At 34.0% G+C, this 21,901-nt stretch overlaps 2 protein-coding genes across 3 annotated transcripts in view; one reads left to right on the top strand and one right to left on the bottom strand.

Annotated features, from left to right (window-relative positions):
* Positions 1-20,374, bottom strand: part of Pkc53E (Protein C kinase 53E) — a 222,838-nt gene extending 202,464 nt beyond the window's left edge. The window contains exon 1 of the mRNA XM_067770585.1: positions 19,892-20,374. The gene's annotated coding sequence lies outside the window, so the exon portion shown is untranslated. The remainder of the gene's footprint in view (positions 1-19,891) is intronic.
* The window catches only part of LOC137243197 (micronuclear linker histone polyprotein), a 553,070-nt gene that overhangs the window by 220,614 nt on the left and 310,555 nt on the right, over positions 1-21,901 (top strand). The window lies entirely within an intron of this gene.

The raw sequence follows: 21,901 nt of genomic DNA, 5'->3' as shown, positions 1-21,901 counted from the left end.
GGTAAAAGTTCTCGAAGCAATTGAATGTGTAAGTTATAAAATCCCAGAAATATATTTCGATATCGAATGCCTATATAAGTTGAGAAGAAAAAGTATGCGGCTACGTTCTAGTGTCTCTAATCAAGGCGATGCCACCTAGAAAGTTTTCACAACTTACCAATGCGATATTTAGCGATTTGATGGAAATATTTGATGGCAGCTAGATACTCCAAAATATCAATAACTTTCCAACCAAGCATTAGAATATAAAGTTATTTTCACAGGCTTCCGTGAAGTACATGGCAGCATAAAAGCGCTAAATATCGTAAACAGACAGACTAACTTCCAGCTCAATCAAAGATCCTATCACAGGGCAATGCTAGTAGCGCTTTGCCTCTGAACAATTTTTTACAATGTAAAGTAAGGTAATAGAGGAGGGAGATTAAAAGAAAGAAAAGGATTGGAAAGGAAGGGTTTGAAATAGTTGTATTATCGACGCAGTACAGCCGAGTTATAGTTTTGATGTCGAAAAGTTACCGATTTTTTATCGGCTTATTATCATTTGGTTATTGAAAATTTATCGCGATGTTACCATATTCTTATTTTACTTACTTAACTGGTTCTTAACCGTTCAGTTGTTTATGGCCGTCCAACAAGGCGCGCCAATCGCTTCTCTGTTGGGTTGACTGGTGCCAATTGGTCACACAAAGTGAATTTAATTGTTTTCCACCTCTTCCTTCCAGCGGAGTTGGGGCCGCCCCTTTACTCTGCTTCCATAGGCGGGTTCCGATAAAAATACTTCCTTAGCCGTAGCATTATCTTTTATTCGCATAACATGACCTAGCCAACGTAGTTGCTGCGTTTTAATTCGCTGGACTATGTTGATGTCTGCGTAAAGCTCGTACAGCTCATTATAAAATCTTCTTTGGTGCTCGCCATCGCAAAAACATAGAGGTTTGTAAATAATAATTCGCTATTGATAACACTATGATAGCTTTTTTCAAAATTGGTTTAAGACATGGAGAGATCTATTTTCCCCAGTTATGGATACAAGTAATGGAACTGCGTCATAAGTTTTTAGGTTTCTTTAACCCTCTCATACACAATATTTTTTTTTAATTTTTCTCCAGGATATGGTTATCAAGTATTTTCAGGGATAGGCACACCGAAAACCCGTGTTCACACCCCGGGCAAACCAACATAAAAATTTTAAAAATAAGGTTTTTCAATTAGAAGAAAATTTTCATAAGCGGGGTCGCCCCTCGGCACTGTTCGGCAAGCACTCCGAGTGTATTTCTGCCATGAAAAGATTTCAGTGAAAACTTATCTGCCTTGCAAATGCCGCAACAAAGGTACTTTCGTACAAAGCTGTCGCAACAACTTTTTTTGTTCATTTGACTACTAAAACGGTCAATTACGAATCAACGATGTTGAATCAACTATCTTGTTGCGATGGATAAAAAATGACAGAAATTTCAGTTGAGTTGACCCGTATTTCGGTTGATTTTACCAGTTTTTTTCTTTCAGTGTTGTGAACATATCAAACAAACCCTCCGTTTTCAAAAGGTTTATGAATCATAATTATTGGAACTTTAGAAAAAACCTGGGCCCGTATCGCGTTATACGATCCGTGATCGAAATCAATTTTTCAAATGGCAATAGCTCTGGAATAGGCAATTGGATTAGGAAAGTATGTGGAATGGGATCCACACGCTCATAAGATCCAAACCTTATCATCCATTTTACAAATCTTTTGACAGCTTCTGATTTATAATTTGAGTGAAATTGCTTTTCGATACGAGATCGTATAACACGATACGGGCCCTAGACATTTGTTTAGAGTTAAAATGAAAAATAAATAAAATCAAATTTGTATGAAGGCGTGCAGGAAATTGGAGAGACTAATAGTTCACTATGTAGTAAGCCGAGAATAAAACAATAACTAGCAGTTATCGATTGTTACCCTTCCTACTACTTTCGCAAAGAGCCCGAAATTATTTGTGTCTTAAAGATACTTCGGCTACCTCTGACGAGCACCTTTATGCTCACACATCGAACTTTACAAGCACTTCGTTCTCACGCGAATTTGGCTTAACGTAATTTATGCAGAGTCAGAATATGCTAGAAATGCTGAGACAAAATAAACTGACCCACTCTAGTAACCTCATATGTGAAAGTTTCCACGAGCTGTTCTTCCTTTTTCGGGCACGTGCTTAGAGCTCATAACTTGTCTACATTTTTCTTGATTGTCTTAACGAATTCTAATTGCCTCAAAGATAGAACATTTAATGCATGGATCACTAACAACTAATATCGTTAAACAACAATTTTTTGCAACGTGTGATGTGCAATAAAGCAAAAAACTGATATTGCTCTAGTCTCCATAGTTTTATCTTTAATTGGCTGAAAAAGGAATATAGACCTGAAAACTTACCTAAAATGTTTTGGGCTTTTGGAAAAATTTATATTTGAAGAATTTCGAAATACATTAACTTAAACATGAAACCAGGTAGCTCCTTTTATTTTTCAATATCGCTGCGCAGTAATCCCTGTAGGAGCCACACTTGCTTTAATTTATAGAAATTTAATTACATTTTTTCATGTTGGATTTTTTTACTACAAAAAAATATGAGCCAGTGGTCTCTTCAACTTGCGATGTAAAGTAAAGAGACACTTAACTTAAATGCTGTTTTAATCACGCAGACGGCCTTTCCAAGTCGTCAGGCATCGCAAGGCAGCATTAAAGGAAAGCAGTTAAAAAGCCATCTGCTCACCATTAACACAGTGGCAGGGATACCTCAATATCTTGCATTAGGATGTTGGGTCGGAGCTGTTTACTGTTTTTTTTTTTAAGTTTTCGAACAACGGCCGTGTTTTTTTTACATGTGTATTGGAGCGGGTCAAATTTATTGCAAAGGCATATCCAGTTTCTGAATCTATGGGCCATACTGAGTAATATTGTCCATGGGATCATAGGTCTGAAATGAATTGCGAGCCTCCCTAGTTTTGTTAGAAAGTTTTATATCCCAATCCGAATCCGAGTTTGACATTTATTTTCATGTATTTTATTTGAGAGAGCCGCTATACGGATTGGGATATACAATTTTCTAGCAAAATTAGGGAGGCTCGAAATTCATTTCAGACCTATGGTCCCATGGACAATATTATTCAGTATGACCCATAGTTTCAGAAACTGGATGTGTACCTGAAGTTTTTCCCCCCCAATTTTCCCCATACAATTTGACCCGCCCTAATGTATATGCATCTACGTCGGAAATTACACATAATAGCAGCATATGGAGAAATATTGTAGACACAAACCTTTTTGGTCATGGTGTATAGAATAGTGGAGACACCCACTTTTTATACTCAGCTGAGCAGAGCTCACAGAGTATATTAACTTTGTTCGCATAATGGCAATCCGTAACGGCATAAACTAATAGAGAGAGATATAGACTTCCATATATCAAAATGATCTGGGCGAAAAAAGAAATTCATTTAGCCATATCCGTCCGTCCGTCCGTCTGTAATCACGATAACTTGAGTAAATTTTGAGGTATCTTGATGAAATTTGGTATGTAGGTTCCTGGGCACTCATCTTAGATCACAATTTAAAAAGAACGAAATAGGACTATAACCACGCCCACTTTTTCGATATCGAAAATTTCGAAAAATTCAAAAAGTGCGATAATTCATTACCAAAGATGGATAGGGCGATGAAACTTGGTAGGTGGGTTGATTCTATGACGTAGAATAGAAAACAAGTAAATTTTGGGACAATGGGCGCGGCACCGCCCACTTTTGAAAGAAGGTAATTTGAAAGTTTTGCAAGTCGTAATTTGGCAGTCGTTGAAGATAACATAATGAAATTTGGCAGGAACGTTACCACTATTACTATATATGTGCTAAATAAAAATTAGCAAAACCAAATGAAGAACACGCCCACTTTTAAAAAAAAATTTTTTAAAGTCAAATTTTAACAAAAAATTTATTATCTTTACAGTATATAAGTAAATTATGTCAACATTCAACTCCAGTAATTATATGGTGCAGCAAAATACAAAAATAAAAGAAAATTTCAAAATGGGCGTGGCCCCACCCTTTTTCATTTAAGCATAGACTCTATAACAATAATTGTTTCCTGTGAAAATGGGCGAAATCGGTAGAAGCCACGACCAGTTTTTATACACAGTCGACCGTCTGTCCTTCCTCTCGTCCCTTAACACAATAACTTGAGCAAAAATTGATATATCTTTACTAAACTTAGTTCACGTACTTATCTGAACTCACTTTGTCTTGGCAAAAAAAAAAAAAAGGCCGAAATCCGACTATGACCACGCCCACTTTTTCGATATCGAAAATTTGGAAAAATTAAAAAAATGCCATAATTCTATACCAAATATGAAAAAAGGGATGAAACATTGTAATTCTATTGGTTTATTGACGCAAAATATAACTTTAGAAAAAACTTTGTAAAATGAAAAAGTTCTGCAGGGCGAAATCAAAAGCCCTTGGAATCTTGGCAGGAATACTGTTCGTGGTATTAAATTTATAAATAAATTAGCGGTACCCGACAGATGATGTTCTGTGTCACCTTGGTCCACATTTTGGTCGATATCTCGAAAACGCCTTCACATACACAACTAAGGGATACTCCCTTTTAAAACTCTCATTAATACTTTTAATTTGATACCCATATCTTACAAGCAAATTCTAGAGTCACCCCTGGTTCACCTTTATGGCGATTTCTCGAAAAGGCGTCCACCTATAGAACTAAGGCCCACTCCTTTTCAAAATACTCATTAACACCTTTCATTTAATTCCCATATCGTATAAACAAATTCTAGAGTCACCCCTCTTCCACCTTTATGGTGATATCCCGAAATGGCGTCCACCTATAGAACTATGGCCCACTCCCTTTTAAAATGCTCTTTAATACCTTTCGTTTGATATCAATGTCATACAAACACATTCCAGGGTTACCCTATGTTCATTTTCCTAGATGCTGATTTTCCCTTATTTTGTCTCCAAAGCTCTCAGCTGAGTATGTAATTTTCGGTTACACCTGAACTTATCCTTCCTTACTTGTTAGTACTAATTTTATGCGCAACAATTCCATAAGAGAGGACAAAGGCATGCGCTTCGCAGTGCGTATAAAGTTTAAGTGCATATGTATATACACGTAAAAAACAAACACAGCTTATATTAAAGCTTAATATAAATTTTGTGTTATATAATTTATTACTTTCTCATATACAATATACGTTTATGTTATAGTCAACGCCTCGCAATTGCCTTCAATTAGTTTGCATTGTTCAGTCAATTAATGCCAGCATTTTTCATATTTATTTATATTAATTGTACGTGCACAAGTGAAGGCAAACATATTTCAATTTTACTGACAATTGTTTCATATTTCAAAGCGCCTACCTCAAACATTTTATAGCTCAACATTTTGCAAGTTTCCAATTTTCACTTAGAGTTATTTATGCGTAGATATTTCATGCTCAAAATAATTAGTCTTATTTTAATTTTGCAATTTATTCGCTGTCATTCTGTTCGATTAGTTGTTTGTGTTCCCTTGATGCGTAGGTGTACCACTTATAAATTTGTATATAATTTTTGAATATTAGCTGTGCGTAAACAAATTTGATTAAATAGTACCAAAATGGTCCTGAAGCGATCATAAAATTGTCTCTATAGTGATCTTAAACTGATTTTAAAAGCAATCCCGAAATAGTTCGGAAATAGTCCCAAAAATGCAGTCTCCTAATCCCAAAATGGATATAGCAAAGTTTCGAAACGATTTAAAGAATTATCATTTTCCATATGATCCCTAACACAGTCTCAAAAATGTTCTCGAAACGGTCCCGAAACTATAGCGAAACCGTTCCGAAAAATTTCAGTCATAATTCAGAAAACAATGGTCCCAAATTACACGAAATGTTTAAAAGTTTCCGTAATAGTACAGAAATTATGTAGATTAGGACGGGTCGATTTGAAAATCGCACATTGATCTGTGAAAATCGTATTCTAGGGATCAAAATAAGAAACTTTGCCGAAGGAACCATACCTCTAAGACGAATTCTGATGTCCCCCCTTTGGGTCGAACTTTTGGGTAGGGGCAATTTCAATTCTACCTGCTGTGTCTTGTGGTGGCTTAAAAAAAACAACACAAGCAATTTTACGATCCGCAATTGTGTCACAGTGATACCTTCATTTTTTAAAACGGTTGAATAAAAAACCCACACAACTATGTTTACGACATGCAAATGCATCACAGTGATGCCTTGGTTTTAAAAGGGGGTTGTAAAAACGCTAATTTCTAATAATTTTTTTTTATTTCTTTTCTATTACTAAGTTAAATTCTTTTTTTCTTTTACATGTGTTCTGACTAAATTAATTTCTAAAGAGAAAAATAAACTCCAAAAAGAAAAAACATAGGCATTTCAAAGTGGGATTTTTCAAAATTTGCCCCTACTACCCAAAGGGGGGACATCGGATTTCGTTTTAGTGATATGGTTCCTTCGGCAAAGTTTCTTATTTTGATCCCTAGAATATGATTTTCACAGAGCAATGGGCGATTTGTTTGCCTCCCCACAAATCGACCCTTCCTAATGTAGATAAAATCCAAAAATTATTTTTGAATTATCTCGAAAGTAATTGCTGAATTAAATAGAAATGTTAACGCAATTATTCCATAATAGTGCTAAAATGATGCCGATATGATTCGAAAATAGTCCGCCAATAATCCCATGTTAGGGCCAAAACAAACACGTTTAGGTCTCAAATCGAGTTGCATCGAGAAACAATACTAAACTGATTCTGAAAACATTCTCTAAATATTCTGATCTAAAATTCATCACAAAAGCAATCCTGAAATAATTCGGGAATGACCACGAAACTGCTACACCAGCATATCTTAAAAATATTCCGAAATTGTTGTGAAAACCATGCCGACATAGTCCCAGATTAATGCCGAGCACAATCGCGGAACAGATCCAACATAACCCCGAAACAATTTTGAATTTTCAAGAATTAGTTGCAAAATGATCCCTTATATAAACTCGTAAAATTTCCCGAAATAATCCCGAAACCATTCCAGTCAGGTGACTATCCCGAAAACAAGCACAAAATTTTCCAAAATTTTTTCCGAAATGATCCTGAGCACATTCCCAAAATTGTACGAAAATAGTACAGGAAATTTAACGGACATCGCCTCTAAGTAGTCCCGAAACAATTCCGAAATTATCCTAGAAAGCACCGAAGAAAAAGTTTATTGATGCTCGGAAAATCGCTTCGATAAGTCCTATTTATAAATCTGGCAGTAAGACTGATGTCTGCAATTACAGACCAATTTCAAAGCTTTCAACCGTATCTAAGCTACTTGAGAATATTTTCAAGGAAAATGTTTATTTCTCAGTGAAGCACTTGATCTGTCCGAAACAGCATGGGTTTGTTTCTGGACGATCTACCGTTTCCAATCTTGTGGAATTCAGTGAATATTGTATCTCCGCCTTTTCATCTGGTCATTAGGCCGACTGTATTTACACCGACTTTTCCAAAGCGTTTGATAAGGTATCGCATGATATTCTAATTCACAAACTGTACTGCCTTGGTTTTCACTCAACCTTTTTGCAATGGCTAAAATCATATCTAAGTAACAAATGATGTGCCGTCTCTATTGATGCGGTATCATCAGATCGCTTCTTGGTGCTATCGGGCGTTCCGCAGGGTAGTATTTTAGGACCATTACTTTTTGTCTTATTTATCAGTGACATTAGCTCATGCTTCTCTTACACTATATTTCTGTTGTACGCCGATAATCTCAAAGTTTACTCTGTTGTAAATTCCGCAAACGATATGTTTAATCTTCAAGTTGAAATTGATAAACTTTACTCCTCGTGCATTAGATCTCATCTTTCTTTAAATATAAATAAATGCTTCCACGTAACCTACTCAAAATCTCGTTCAAATCTCAACAGTTCGTATAGTATCGCTAACAGTACATTGCAGACTGCTGATAAACTCAAAGATTTTGGAGTTGTATTTGATACAAAATTTATGTTCGGGAATTCATTGCCAAGGCCTATGCTATAATAGGCTTCATTCGGCGTAATAGTTCGGAGTTTTCTGACCCGTAAACTTTAAAAGTACTCTACTCCTCATTCGAGCGTTCTCATCTTGAGTATGCTACCATCATTTGTGGACCTTTCCAACAATTCTCAATCAGCAGGCTTCAGCGAGTTCAAAAAGTTTTTCTTAAGTATGCTTTACGGTCATTAAGGTTTACATACCCTCTTCCTCCATATACTGCTCATTTACTTCTTTTGAATCTTAAACCCCTGGAAGCCAAGATATCTATTCTCTCCTTGACTTTCTTGTTTGGCATTATCCACGGAGATGTAGACTTTGCTGCCCTTCTTGTGGAAATTAGTTTTAATGTTCCAAGGTGGCATCTTCGTAATGTTTGCCCGCTTTACGGATTATGGAAGGAATACGCCAACTGCACGCGCCCTGAACGAATTCAATAAGATAAGAGCTTGATTGAGCTTGATTTTTTGATGTGTAGGGACGCTTTTATAAATATTTTAATGTCAGCTATTTAATTGTTTTTAATTTGTTAGTTATAAGAACTTATTATTTATTGTAAACTATATATTTACATATATATTTTGTTATCTTTGTGTTAATATATTTTGTATCTACCATTATTGGCAGTCTGTAAGAACTGTAAGTTCATAGACTGAGTAAATAAATAAAAAATAAAAAGATCCTGTAATGATCCGAAAATAGTTCAGAAATCGTCCCCAAAACTTTTTGGATATTTACAAAAACTGCCGACGGGTTTGCACAGTCAATGAAAACTATACGAAACCATAAGAAAATAGACTCGAAGAAAAGTCTAGAAGAAAAAAAGTTGAAAACCTCTTTCTTTGGTATTCTGAAGCTACTTTCCCCGCTACTTGAACGCAGTGCCTTCGTTGTGGTACACTCTCTCCGCGCTCTGTTTTTATTGCAGGCATGCTATCCGTTCTTGATAAAAAAAACATTCAAGCATTCGGCCTTGCAGACACTAAAACTGATAGTCAACCGCCAAATAATTTATGACGCAAATGAAATTTCAAACAAATCACCGTTATCCATAAGCTACACACCCCCACATGCACATTTACACAAACGCTTTCTCTACCGGGTCTTCATTCCCTTTTGTTTAAAATTACTCATTATAAACATTCACAAATTTGTTTATGTCTGCCTGTTATCATATTTACACCGTCCCACCGCTGCGCGATCATAGTGAAGACGTAGCCAACGTGCTTTCAATGTTCTGTGTCGCTTCAATTACACTTCTATAGCATTTGTTGTTGTTTCGTCATTTCTTATTTCTTCATTGCTGTTATTTGTGTTTAAGCTTATTGTTACTGTTATGATTATTTTTACGAGTTTACTTATTTAATACTTTTTTTTTTAACTTAGCGTATTCAGCATTTCCATTTGTTGCGCTTTCCTGTTATAACCGTAAAAACAAAAAGTTTTTCTCCCTTATTGTTTGTATATTCTTGGAAAATTCAAATTGGATAAAAAGCATAAAACCAAAAGCAAATGAAATTTTTGTTACTGAAGAGCTTTTCGCATATACATTAGACTTTGTAGCGCAATAGAATTGGGGATTATGCTGGAATATGACTTAAGTCCTAGTAACGAAACGGGCGTAGTAATAAAAGATTTTATGGAAAGAATATTTTGTCTAAGCTTAAAAAAAGATGAGAATTTGTCATATTGAATAAATGCCTTTTATTGCTTTTAAAGTATGAAAAAAATTTTTTAAAGCAATTTTTTATTTGATCTCTCTGTATAAATGTGAAGGTCTGTACTGGGTCGTAGCATCACGCCTAAACTATACCACCGAATAACGCAAAAATATACACAGTTCTATATTTTGCCCTCAGAACTGTAATAGACATGGTTTCTTCACCACAAATGTCAGGAAGTGGACAAGGGGCCGACCTATTCTAAAAAAAAAAAAAAATAGGGTAACGGTGCAATTTGCTTGAAATTCGGTATATGGGTACTTCCGTGACTAACTCATCATTTGAGAAACGGATTTAAACGGATTTAATTATGTAAACCTAATTTATGGTACGATTTTCTTGAAATTCGCTATTGGTATACCTCTTTGATATACATAATATTTGAGTAGCTATTAATTCCGGGAAGTGGATCAGAGCCGAACTATTTTAATATTGCAACGAATTTATGGATATTCCTCTTATTTGCAACCTTCTGCTAACGTTCGAATCACTAAACTGTTGAATAAATTACTCCAATATTCAATAATGCAAAATGGTCTTTATTAGACTACTTTCACAATAACACTTCTACTTCTCAACAGATAGCGTGCTTAAATCAATCTGTGATATCTCGTTCGCATACTTCTAGGCGTTTCTATTTCTAGAAATTACTACTCGTTTACCAGCTATAAATTTCCTAGCTATAACTACAGATGCACTATTATTATAGCTTCTCGCATAGCCTATGCGCGTGTATATGTGAGTGATACTTCCACAGATGATTGCCTACTTTTGGGAGTATCTCAGATATATGCATGTGTTTGTCCGTTGCTCTCCGCCGCTTGTGTGGACATATGTGTAGACATAATGACTGATTTGCTGATGTGCATACAAGTCACTGCTTAGTATTGGCTTAGAGATGATAGTATACCTTAGTGTTGCTAATATTCGTCACAATATATATATAGTTAGTAACACTAAGGGAAACTATCATCTCTAAGTCGATGCTAAGCAGTGACTTGTGTGCACAGCAATAAAGCAATATACTACACGCAGCGGAGAAGAGACGCACAAACACATGCAGATATCTTACCTTAGATGCTCCCAAAAGTATGCAATTACAATTGTGCTCACGTATACACGCGCATATGGGAAGCTATAAACGTAGTAATTTTATATCTAATAACCAACTAGTAAATTCTAGAAATGGAAGCGCCTAGAAGATGCGAACGAGAAATCACAGAGTATAAAAGGCAGCAACAGAAGAGGCACGACAATCAGTTTGATTTAAGACGCTATCTAGCAAGCAATTGTAGTGTTATTTTGAAAGTAGTCTAATAAAGGGAATTTTGCATTATTGAATAGTGGAGTTATTTATTCAACAGTTTAGTGATTCGAACGTTAGCAGAAGGTTGCAAATAAGGGGAGTTGCACTAAATTCGTTACAATATTTATGCTTTACGTGCGTTTGTGAATGAACTCCTATTAAACGACTTTATTTTGATAAAATATTGTGTTTTCGTTCAAGTGAAGTTGAGGATCTTTTATATTTAAAATTTCCTCCGTTCTTCCTTTATCTTCCCGAAAAGAGAACCAGAGCCGACCCATTCAAAAAAATAAAAATTTTAATGCAAATTGCTTTAAGCATGGTTCAGGCGCACATACTTGACTAGCTTATTATTTAGAAAATTTTGATTTTGTGAAACTGGAAAAGAGAACCGCCTATTCGAAACACTCTTCTTTAGGGAGCCATTGGACAGGGGTTCCTTTTCGCAAAGTTAATATCTGTGGCCTTTACTTTCTACCAAGAGTAACAAAGTTCTAGCAAATTTGGTTGCAGTTAAAATTCAGAAAATTACAATTAGTATTGAGACTTTCTAATTTTAACTCAATGGCCCGTAATCATAGACGAAATAAAATTGAGTTTTATTGGTTTAAACATGGTTCTAAATTAAATATCATTTAAAGTCTGTTATAGTCCAATTAAACACAATTTTATCTCTAAAAAATATTTTAAATTTAAAGTGAAAAGTCAAAAGTTGCGAGAAATTAAACAATTTGCTATTTAAACGCGATGAACTTAAATGGAAGTGAAAAAAGGCTTCCCCTTACAATTTTAAAATCTGCAATGGTTACTTAGCTCCACATATGGGAAATCTTTAATTAAGACTATTTCGCATTCAAAGATATTCGAGGATTTTGATATTTTAGTATCTTTTGAGGAAAAAGTAGCATGCTATACTGATTTTGGCATTAAATTTAGAAATAAATATTCAATGGAAGAATTATTTACCACAGGCATCGATTTTTAATACATGTCAATAAATTTCGGGAGAGGTGTCAAATGACGCGTTTTAATTTCGGAAGCAATAATCCGAAGGCGCCAAAGTAGTACTTGTACTCTGTCAAGATATTTTTGCAAAAAAAAAGTTTAAGACTTTCATGTGTTTGATGCATTTATGGTGATATGGCTGTACACAGAAAATAATTAACTAAAAAGGCGTTTTACGCTGATACAATTTTCACCAGTTTCGCAAGCGTTTGGGGGGTAATTATTCGGTTTTTGTGAATATCTATTTATAAAAGAAAAATTTCTTATTTCCGACTTCTAAATATTGAATTAAATTACAGAATTCTTGAATTAAATTCTACTGGCATTTCCTTTTGTACTTCTATTCCCCTTTACATTTGCCAATTCCTCTTAAAAGAAAGCGTGAAATAAAACACGGAATACAACAAGAATTAGCAATACACATTTTAAGAATGGCTTGGTACGGGCGCTGCTGAACTACTTCTCCCCTTTATCACCCTCTTAGTTTATGTCAAGATCGACTTGAGTTCAATGATTTTCTAATGTAAAAGGGACTTACACTTTGCAGGTCGATCTACAATGGCTCAATATTCTAGGTCACTTCTTTCCTATTGAAAACTATACTAAACACCCTTTATTTATGCTGACTTGGCGAAGACAAACCTACATTTGATTTAACCTGATTATAATTGAATGTCCTGCATACTTATAGTATCGAGGTTAGAGATATCCCCATTCAGTTTCGGGTATTTTAAATTAAACGGCTTTAACGGTTAGGGCCACCTAACATTTAAGGTTTGCATCATTTTAGTCGTCACATCTGTCTTAATAGCCATGTTTTTTTTACACGCGTATACGTTTCGACTGCGCGTAAGGAAAAAACGCCTATCCTCGCTTAGATAACGCTTAGGAGACCCATCTAGCGGCAGTGGTTAAACAACTAGCTACAGCAACAGGGTGTACGGAAAAGCGGAGACAAAACCCTCTGCTGTATTTCTGTGTATAACATATAGCTGAATCAGTTGTGATAAATAGTGGACGCGCATGGAATACATAGAATTGGTGCAGAGGGTTAAACATAGGCACATATTTCAGTTCCATCTGAGTATAATGCGTATTGAAATTTAGTAGTACTAATTTTATGCGTAGCAATTTCAGAGGTGTATTTAAAGTTTGCCGCTTAGCAGTCCATATAAAGTTTAAGCGTAAACGTATATAGATGTGAAAAAACACAGCTATTGTAAGAGTTTGTGTCAAGTAAAAAATTACCATTTTTTATACGTGGAGTCAAGTAACCACGGTTGCAAGGAACAGGGTGAACTTTTAAAATTTCTGAAAAATTTCTTCACCAATCAATACCTTTTTTTCATGCGGATACCTAGTCCATGCTTATTTTAGCTGAAAACTGTGTTTAATATGTCTACGACAGACCAAAATTTTATATCCCATTTTTTATTTAGGCAAGATTTTAACTAAAGAGTATTTTAGTCAGCGACTATGATTACGGGCCAATAAATTCCAATTTAAGGCCAGATTATGTATGACGCCGTCACACTTTGCGTCGCGCTCACTCACATTCACGGTCAAGACTATATAATACCAAAAATTGTAAAGGGGCATTGCGGGTTGTTGTCACTCACTGAAGTGAATGGATGCCCTTATATGATAGAAATTTTGATTCACATGAGAAAAAAAGATTCGATTCGTTTACATAATTTGCACACTAAGCTCATAATTCATAAAAATAAAATACATGTTCAGAAATTTCAATTTAAACTCAGGAATTTTCAATCCCAGTTCAGAAAATTACAACTCAAGTTCAGAATTTTCAATTTGGGATAAGAAAACAGCAACTCAATTCAAGAAATTCAATTCTAGCTCAGAAAATTACAAACCATATTGAGAATTTCCAACGTAAGCTCAATATTTCCAGTTTAGGTTCAGTGTTATAAAATTCAAATACATAAAATTACAATACAAGTTTAGAAATTTCAATTAAAGTTCAGAAATTTAAAATTCAAGTTCAGAGAATTAAAAATCAAGTTCAGAATTTCCAAGATGAACATAAATTCAGAAGCTAACAATTAAAGTTTAGAAATTCCAATCAAAATTTATAAAGTTATGATTCAAGTTCAGAAAATTATCCATTTCCAATTTCCCATATAAATTCAGACAATTCCAATTTAAATTCAGAAATATTCAAGATCTTCAGGTAGCCGACCATGCCGCCATCACATCATGGCAGCCTACGATTCGATAACGCAGATATTTGAAGCGAAACATTACTTAGATTTTTCTTTTTAAACACATTTTTTATAAAAAAACGTCCTTGAAAAACGGCATACCTGAAGGTCGTAAGAGGCGAATAAAATACACCAATGATTCAAGGGGTTCTCAGCGCCATTTATAACTTCTCCAATCCACTTGTCAACCTCATCTATCCGTGGGGAATCCTGTTTCTGTAGCAACCGAGGCTCTGGCGACGCCAAGTTCCTCATGGAATTAGAGAGTCAGGGCGAGATGACCTAGATGGTTCAGTGTGTTCATATTAAATCGTTTCCGAGATGGTCAGGATTGTACCTTAATGGTGCTTGTTGTCGAAACCTACCGGATCTATATCCGGTAACGGATCATCAACACCGATACCACACCCCAAAACCTGTTATTACTAGTGCTAATTGGCAGACGTCACTAAGCCGTCAAATAAAATTAGTGGAGAGTGAATAAGCAGACACGAAATACGAAAAATATCATTGAAATAATAAAAAGCAATTGATGTAGAATTCTATTTACATATTAATTTGGTCTATACATAAATATAAATACGATTGCACGCATAGGTTTACTATAAATATCTATTTAGATTATAACGCAAACGCTATGCGATCAACTAGAGCGTGCAAATTCTAAAACTAAAAGATAATAAAAACGAGTTAATCTCGATTCATGCGTGCACGACTGGAACATGGCCGGCAAAAGCTGGTAAATATATCTAAAAAGTCATAATTTTTAATGAGTTCATATTTCGTGAATATAAAAGTAAGAGTTAAGGTCTAAAAGGCAAGCTTGAATCCGGTTATATAAACAGCAGCGAACACGAAAATAGGACTGAAATTTTCTACCATATTTCGTCAATTTACTTCTTCTTTTTATATTTTTGACAGTTTAAGAAAAATTTCCAATCTCGAAAACATTTTCGAAAAAATATGAAAATTCTAGTAAATTTTACAAAAATTTCGAACTTTATTTTACAGTTTTTTTGAGCACAAAACTGCATATTGTAACCCAATCAAATTTAAGCTAAAAAAATTTAACTTTTGACTGACGCAACACAAACCAATCTCAATAAATTTTTCGAAATGATTTGAAAATTTGATAAAATTGTTTTTATTTAGATGCTGTGCACGAAAATATGCATTTTCTACCCACAAAATACTCTTAGCACTTAAATTATTCAATTCAATCTCAAAACTGTTTTCGAAAAAATTCGAAAATTCGGGAAAAGTTTTACAAAAATTTCGAAATTTTTTTTTATTTTTTGAACTTTTTTGAGATTGCTGTTTTGCTTCCCAATCAATATTCGCCCAACAAAGTACAAGTTATGACTGAAAATAAGCAAACCAATCTCAATTAAAATTTCGAAGGGATTTGAAAATTTGATAAAATTTTTCGAAAATTTCGATAATTTTAAGTAAAATATTTTGAACGTTGCTGTGCACGAAAACATTCATTGTAGTGCCACAATGCACACTTTGGACTGAAACTATTAAAACCATTCCCAAAACCGTTTCGTTTGTAATAATTGTTTTTGTTTTTATCGGCCTATTGATATATCATTCAAGGTTCGAATCGAGCTCAAGGCCAGAACAATAATTTTTCCTAATGATAATTATTGTTATGTTTTAATTTTTCTAAATTTGAAAAATTGTATTTTGTTTTTGGAATAGTAAGTAGAAAATTTTTCAGACAACCTGCCATAGCTGCGCAGATAGATACATTTCGAAGGGTGCTAAGCGTTCATCATCAGTACGCTTTAGGCATGCTGCGCTAACCATTTAGCTATACAGCGGTGGTTTGTTTGACTGGCAAATTTGCTACTTCTATTCCATTTTACCAACTATATTTATTCAGTGTTGCGCCAATCTGGTGCAAATCACTGATAATTCTGGATTTTTGTTTATTGTCAATTACTTTGTTTGACATTCCCAAGTGCTCATTGTTAAAAACAAAAACAATTGTTAATAAACCATGAGCACTTGTGAATGTCAAACAAAGTAATTGACAATAAACAAAAATCCAGCATTATCAGTGATTTGCACCAGATGGCGCAACACTGAATAAATATAGTTGGTAAAAAGGAATAGAAGTAGCAAATTTGCCAGTCAAACAAACCACCGCGTACTGATGATGAAAGCTTAGCATCCTTCGAAATGGATCTATCTGCACAGCTATGGCAGGTTGTCTGAAAAATTTTCTACTTACTATTCGAAAAACAAAATACAATTTTTCAAATTTAGAAAAGTTAAAAAATAACAATAATTATCATTAGAAAAAAATTATTGTTCTGAAAAATTTGTAATATTTTTTGGAACTTTTTGAACTTTTTTAAGATTGCTTTGTTGTTCCCCAATCAATTTTAGTCTAACAAAATACAAGTTCTGACTGAAATCACGCAAACCAATCACAACAAAATTTTCGAAAGGATTTGAAAATTTTACAAAACGTTGGTGTGCATGAATATTTACATTATAGTCCCACAAAGTACACTTAGAACTGAAACTATTCAAACCACTCTCAAAACCGTTTTAGAAAAAATTTTTAAATTCGAGAAAAGTTTTACAAAAATTTTGAAATTAATTTTTCAAATTTTTGGATTTTTTAGATTGCTGTTTTGCTTCCCAATTAATTTTCGTTCAACAAAGTATAAGTTATGACTGAAACTAAGCCAACCAATCTCTATAAACTTTTCGAAAAGATTTGAAAATTTGATAAAATTGTACGAAATTTTCGATCATCTTATTTATAGTATTTTGAACGTTGCTGTGCACGAAAACATTCATTTAAGTCCCACAGTGTACACTTAGGACTGAAACTATGCAAACCATTCCCAAAACCGTTTTCGAAAAAATTCGAAAATTCTAGAAAAATTTTTTGAGATTGCTCTGTTGTTCCCCAATCAATTTTATTATAACAAAATACATGTTGTGACTGAAACCACGCAAACCAATCTGAACAAAATTTTCGAAAGGATTTGAAAATTTCATAAAATTTTACGAAAATTTCGAACTTTTTATTTAGAATATTTTGAACGTTGGTGTGCATGAGTGTTTTCATTTTAGTCCCACAAAGTACACTTAGGACAGAAACTATTCAAACCACTCCCACAACCGTTTTAGAAAAATTTAAAAATTCGAGAAAAATTTTACAAAAATTTCGAATTTTTTTTCAAATTTTTTTGAGATTGCTGTTTTGCTTCCCAATCAATTTTCGTTCAACCAAGTACAAGTTATTACTGAAACTATGCAAACCCAATTTCAATAAACTTTTCGAAAAGATTTGAAAATTTGATAAAATTTTACGAAATTTTCGATCATCTTATTTATAGTATTTTGAACGTTGCTGTGCACGAAAACACTCATTTTAGTCCCACAGTGTACACTTAGGACTGAAACCATGCAAACCATTCCCAAAACCGTTTTCGAAAAAAATTCGAAAATTCTAGAAAAATTTTTTGAGATTGCTCTGTTGTTCCCCAATCAATTTTATTCTAACAAAATACATGTTCTGACTGAAACGACACAAACTAATCTGAACAAAATTTTCGAAAGGATTTGAAATTTTCATAAAATTTTACGAAAATTTCGAACTTTTTATTTAGAATATTTTGAACGTTGGTGTGCATGAATGTTTTCATTTTAGTCCCACAAAGTACACTTAGGACAGAAACTATTCAAACCACTCCCACAACCGTTTTAGAAAAATTTAAAAATTCGAGAAAAATTTTACAAAAATTTCGAATTTTTTTTTTAATTTTTTGAATTTTTTTGAGATTGCTGTTTTGCTTCCCAATCAATTTTGGTTCAACAAAGTACAAGTTATTACTGAAACTATGCAAACCAATCTCAATAAACTTTTCGAAAAGATTTGAAAATTTGATAAAATTCTACGAAATTTTCGATCATTTTATTTATAATATTTTCAACGTTGCTGTGCACGAAAGCATTCATTTTAGTCCCATAGTGTACACTTAGGACTGAGACTATTTAAACCATATTTTTTTTTTGAATTTTTTCAACTTTTTTGAGATTGCTCTGTTGTTCCCCAATCAATTTTAGTCTAACAAAATACAAGTTCTGGCTGAAACCACGCAACCCATCTCAACAAAATTTTCGAAAGTATTTGAAAATTTGATAAAATTTTACGAAAATTTCCAACTTTTTATATAGAATGTTTTGAACGTTGGTGTGCATGAATGTTTTCATTTTAGTCCAACAAAGTACACTTAGGACTGAAGCTATCCAAACCACTCTCAAAGCCGTGTTAGAAAAAATTTAAAATTCGAGAAAAGTTTTACAAAAATTTCGAAAGTTTTTTTTTTTTTTTGAATTTTTGAACTTTTTTCAGATTTCTGTTTTGTTTCCCAACCAATTTTAGTGTAACAAAATACAAGTTATGACTGAAACTTCACAAGCCAATCTAAGCAGCGCTTAAGACTTGGTTCCCTCGAAAGCGGTGCCGCTATATAGCGCCCGTTACATAGCGGTAGAGTACGTTGTCAAAAATCTTGCAATGTAAGAGTTATTAGGTGGAAACGAAGAAGATGGTGAAGTTCACCGTAACGTAATATAGCGGCAGTGCAAAAAAATATTACGGCCGTCATGACGGTACAAACTCGTTCGTCACCGTTTTTTCTCACCGACGCACTCAAAGCGGTGTACAATTTATCACATTTTTAATTTCTTTGAATAAATTAATAAAAACAAAAACAGTTTTCAATTTAAAATTTTTGAGAAAACGTATAAAAATAAAAAAACAAAACTAAAGAAAACCCAAAAAATTTGGAAAATGGTTAAATCAGATTGGCATGCATTGACTGCGACGGCGGACAAACTTTACAACAAAGCGGTGCCGCTGATGACGGTAGGTAAAGCGGGGGACAATTAACGGCCGTAATAGAGCGCCACCGCTTTTTGAGGAAATCAACCCTTTACGACGGAATTTTAAAATTTGATAAAATTATACGAAAATCCTGCGGTTTTCCTTTTCTAATACAACTGTTTTGGGAATATTTAGTTTGATATCCTCATATTTCAAACCTGTCGTTCGCATTGTAAAAGTAAAGACCCGAACACATTCGAAACTTGCATCGGCTTGGCTCTGGCATCACCTTGCAATAATGCACGTCGAAAGCTTTCCTGCCACAATGAGCCCAAAAAAATTATATAACATATTTTTAGTTCAAGAAAAAAACTACTTTACATATTGAACAAAATTAATTTAAAACAAAATATATTTGAGCAAAATTTGAGAGCTGCAAAGAAATTAAGTGACAATGCCAGCATAACGAAAGTTTTTGAATTAATTCTGCGCTACTTTGAGGTGACCCCTGCGTTACGTGTGGATAAGGAATATAGCGAAGAAGACGTGTGCGTTCAAAGTCAGCTGTTGACGCAACGCAAGCGCTAAAATGACGCTAAAGTTGAATTTGTTTGGACCTTAGGATGCTCAGAGCAAAATATTCGTATCTTTTATTCTATATATGTTTTCAGGCTATTGCATGATTTTATATTCACTTTATATTACTTACGTCATCACTTCTCCAGCGTCCATTCACTTACTTGGCCAATAGTACCGTACATTGACCACTTTCAAAAACAACAAGAACGACAAAAAAAAAAAAACATGAAAGAACTGATGCCCTACACAAACACATTTCCATTACGCCTAATTTATTCAATTCACAGATACGCAGCATCAATAATCGACAGAAATGATGTATCTTCACATCAGTGTGATATCAAATACTGAGTACATTACGATCGCTTGACGTCATTGTTCATTGTGTCAGTTAAATCATGCATATATTAAAGTATTTGTGTATATAAACAACTAGAGCATACAAAAAAGCTGCATAGTTCATTTAATGCGCCGAAAATTTATTTGAATAAACCGCATTTCATTCACAAATGATATCACAAGCAGAACAGCTGGTTGTACCACATTTATTACATCAACTTTGTATAATAAAGCGCACACTTTTGGTTGGCTGAAATGCGATCGCGTCAAAGTTTTGTATTGAACTAAAATATTTTTGTAGTAAATTAACAAAATTCACTTAAACAGCTGAGGTGTGCAAAATCGACGTCATTGTTAATGGATATAAGTGGAATGCGCTAATAAATAGTTCAGCTATCGAGGGAGTATATCTAATAAAAGAGCTGTGCAGGGGGAGACTGTGTAAAGAAGCAAGTTGCTTTTTATTTACGTCATATCAGAAATGGGCGCGGGTCAAAAGGTGTGATTTTAATGATCAAACAAGTAAGGCGGGTATTAATTGAATATTTATTTAATTTATGTTTAACGAGCAAATTATTAAAATCTGCGAAAAGACAAAGCAGAAATTCGATCAAAGTTTTGATTATTTGTTTATGCTGAACATTTGGCTCAGATCGCCATTTAAAATGAATGAAATCGGACTAACACCACGCCCACTATTTCGATATCGAAAATTTCGAAAAACTGAAAAAGTGCGATAATTCATTACCAAAGACGGATAAAGTGATGAAACTTGGTAGCTGTGTTGACCTTATGACGCAAAATACACAATTAGAAAAGTTTGGACAATGGGCGTGGAACCGCCCACTTTTAAAAGAAGGTAATTTAAAAGTTTTGCAAGCTGTAATTTGGCAGTCGTTGAAGATATCATGATGAAATTTGGCAGGAACGTTACTCATATTACTATATGTGAGCTAAATAAAAATTAGCAAACTCGGATGACGAACACGCCCACTAATTGTTATTTAAAGTAAAATTTTACCAAAAAATTTAATATATTCACAATATATAAGTAAATTATGTCAACATTCAACTCCAGTAATGATATGGTACAACAAAATACAAAATAAAAGAAAATTTCTAAATGGGCGTGGCTCCGCCCTTTTTCATTTAATTTGTCTAGAATATTTTTAATGTCATAAGTCGAACAAAAAATTTACCAATCCGTGTGAAATTTGTTAGGGGCATAGATTCTATGACGATAACAATTTTCTGTGAAAAAGGGCGAATTCGGTTGAAGCCACGCCCAGTTTTTATACACAGTCGTCCGTCTGTCCTTCCGCATGGCCGTTAACACGATAACTTAAGCAAAAATCGATATATCTTTACTAAACTCAGTCCACGTACTTATCTGAACTCACTTTATCTTGGTATGAAAAATGAACGAAATCCGACTATGACCACGCCCACTTTTTCGATATCGAAAATTACGAAAAATGAAAAAAATGCCATAATTCTATACCAAATACGAAAAAAGGGATGAAATATGGTAAGGTAATTGGATTGTTTTATTGACGCGAAATATAACTTTAGAAAAAACTTTATAAAATGGTTGTGACACCTACCATATTAAGTAGAAGAAAATGAAAAAGTTCTGCAGGGCGAAATAAAAAACCCTTAAAATCTTGGCAGGTATTACATATATAAATAAATTAGCGGTATCCAACAGATGATGTTCTGGGTCGCCCTGGTCCACATTTTGGTCGATATCTGGAAAACGCCTTCACATAGACAACTACCACCACTCCCTTTTAAAACTCTT

Source organism: Eurosta solidaginis, chromosome 3 (assembly GCF_040869045.1).
Source record: "Eurosta solidaginis isolate ZX-2024a chromosome 3, ASM4086904v1, whole genome shotgun sequence".
In the NCBI taxonomy this organism is placed as follows: Eukaryota; Metazoa; Arthropoda; class Insecta; order Diptera; family Tephritidae; genus Eurosta; species Eurosta solidaginis.
This window is presented reverse-complemented; position numbering and strand designations above follow the sequence as displayed.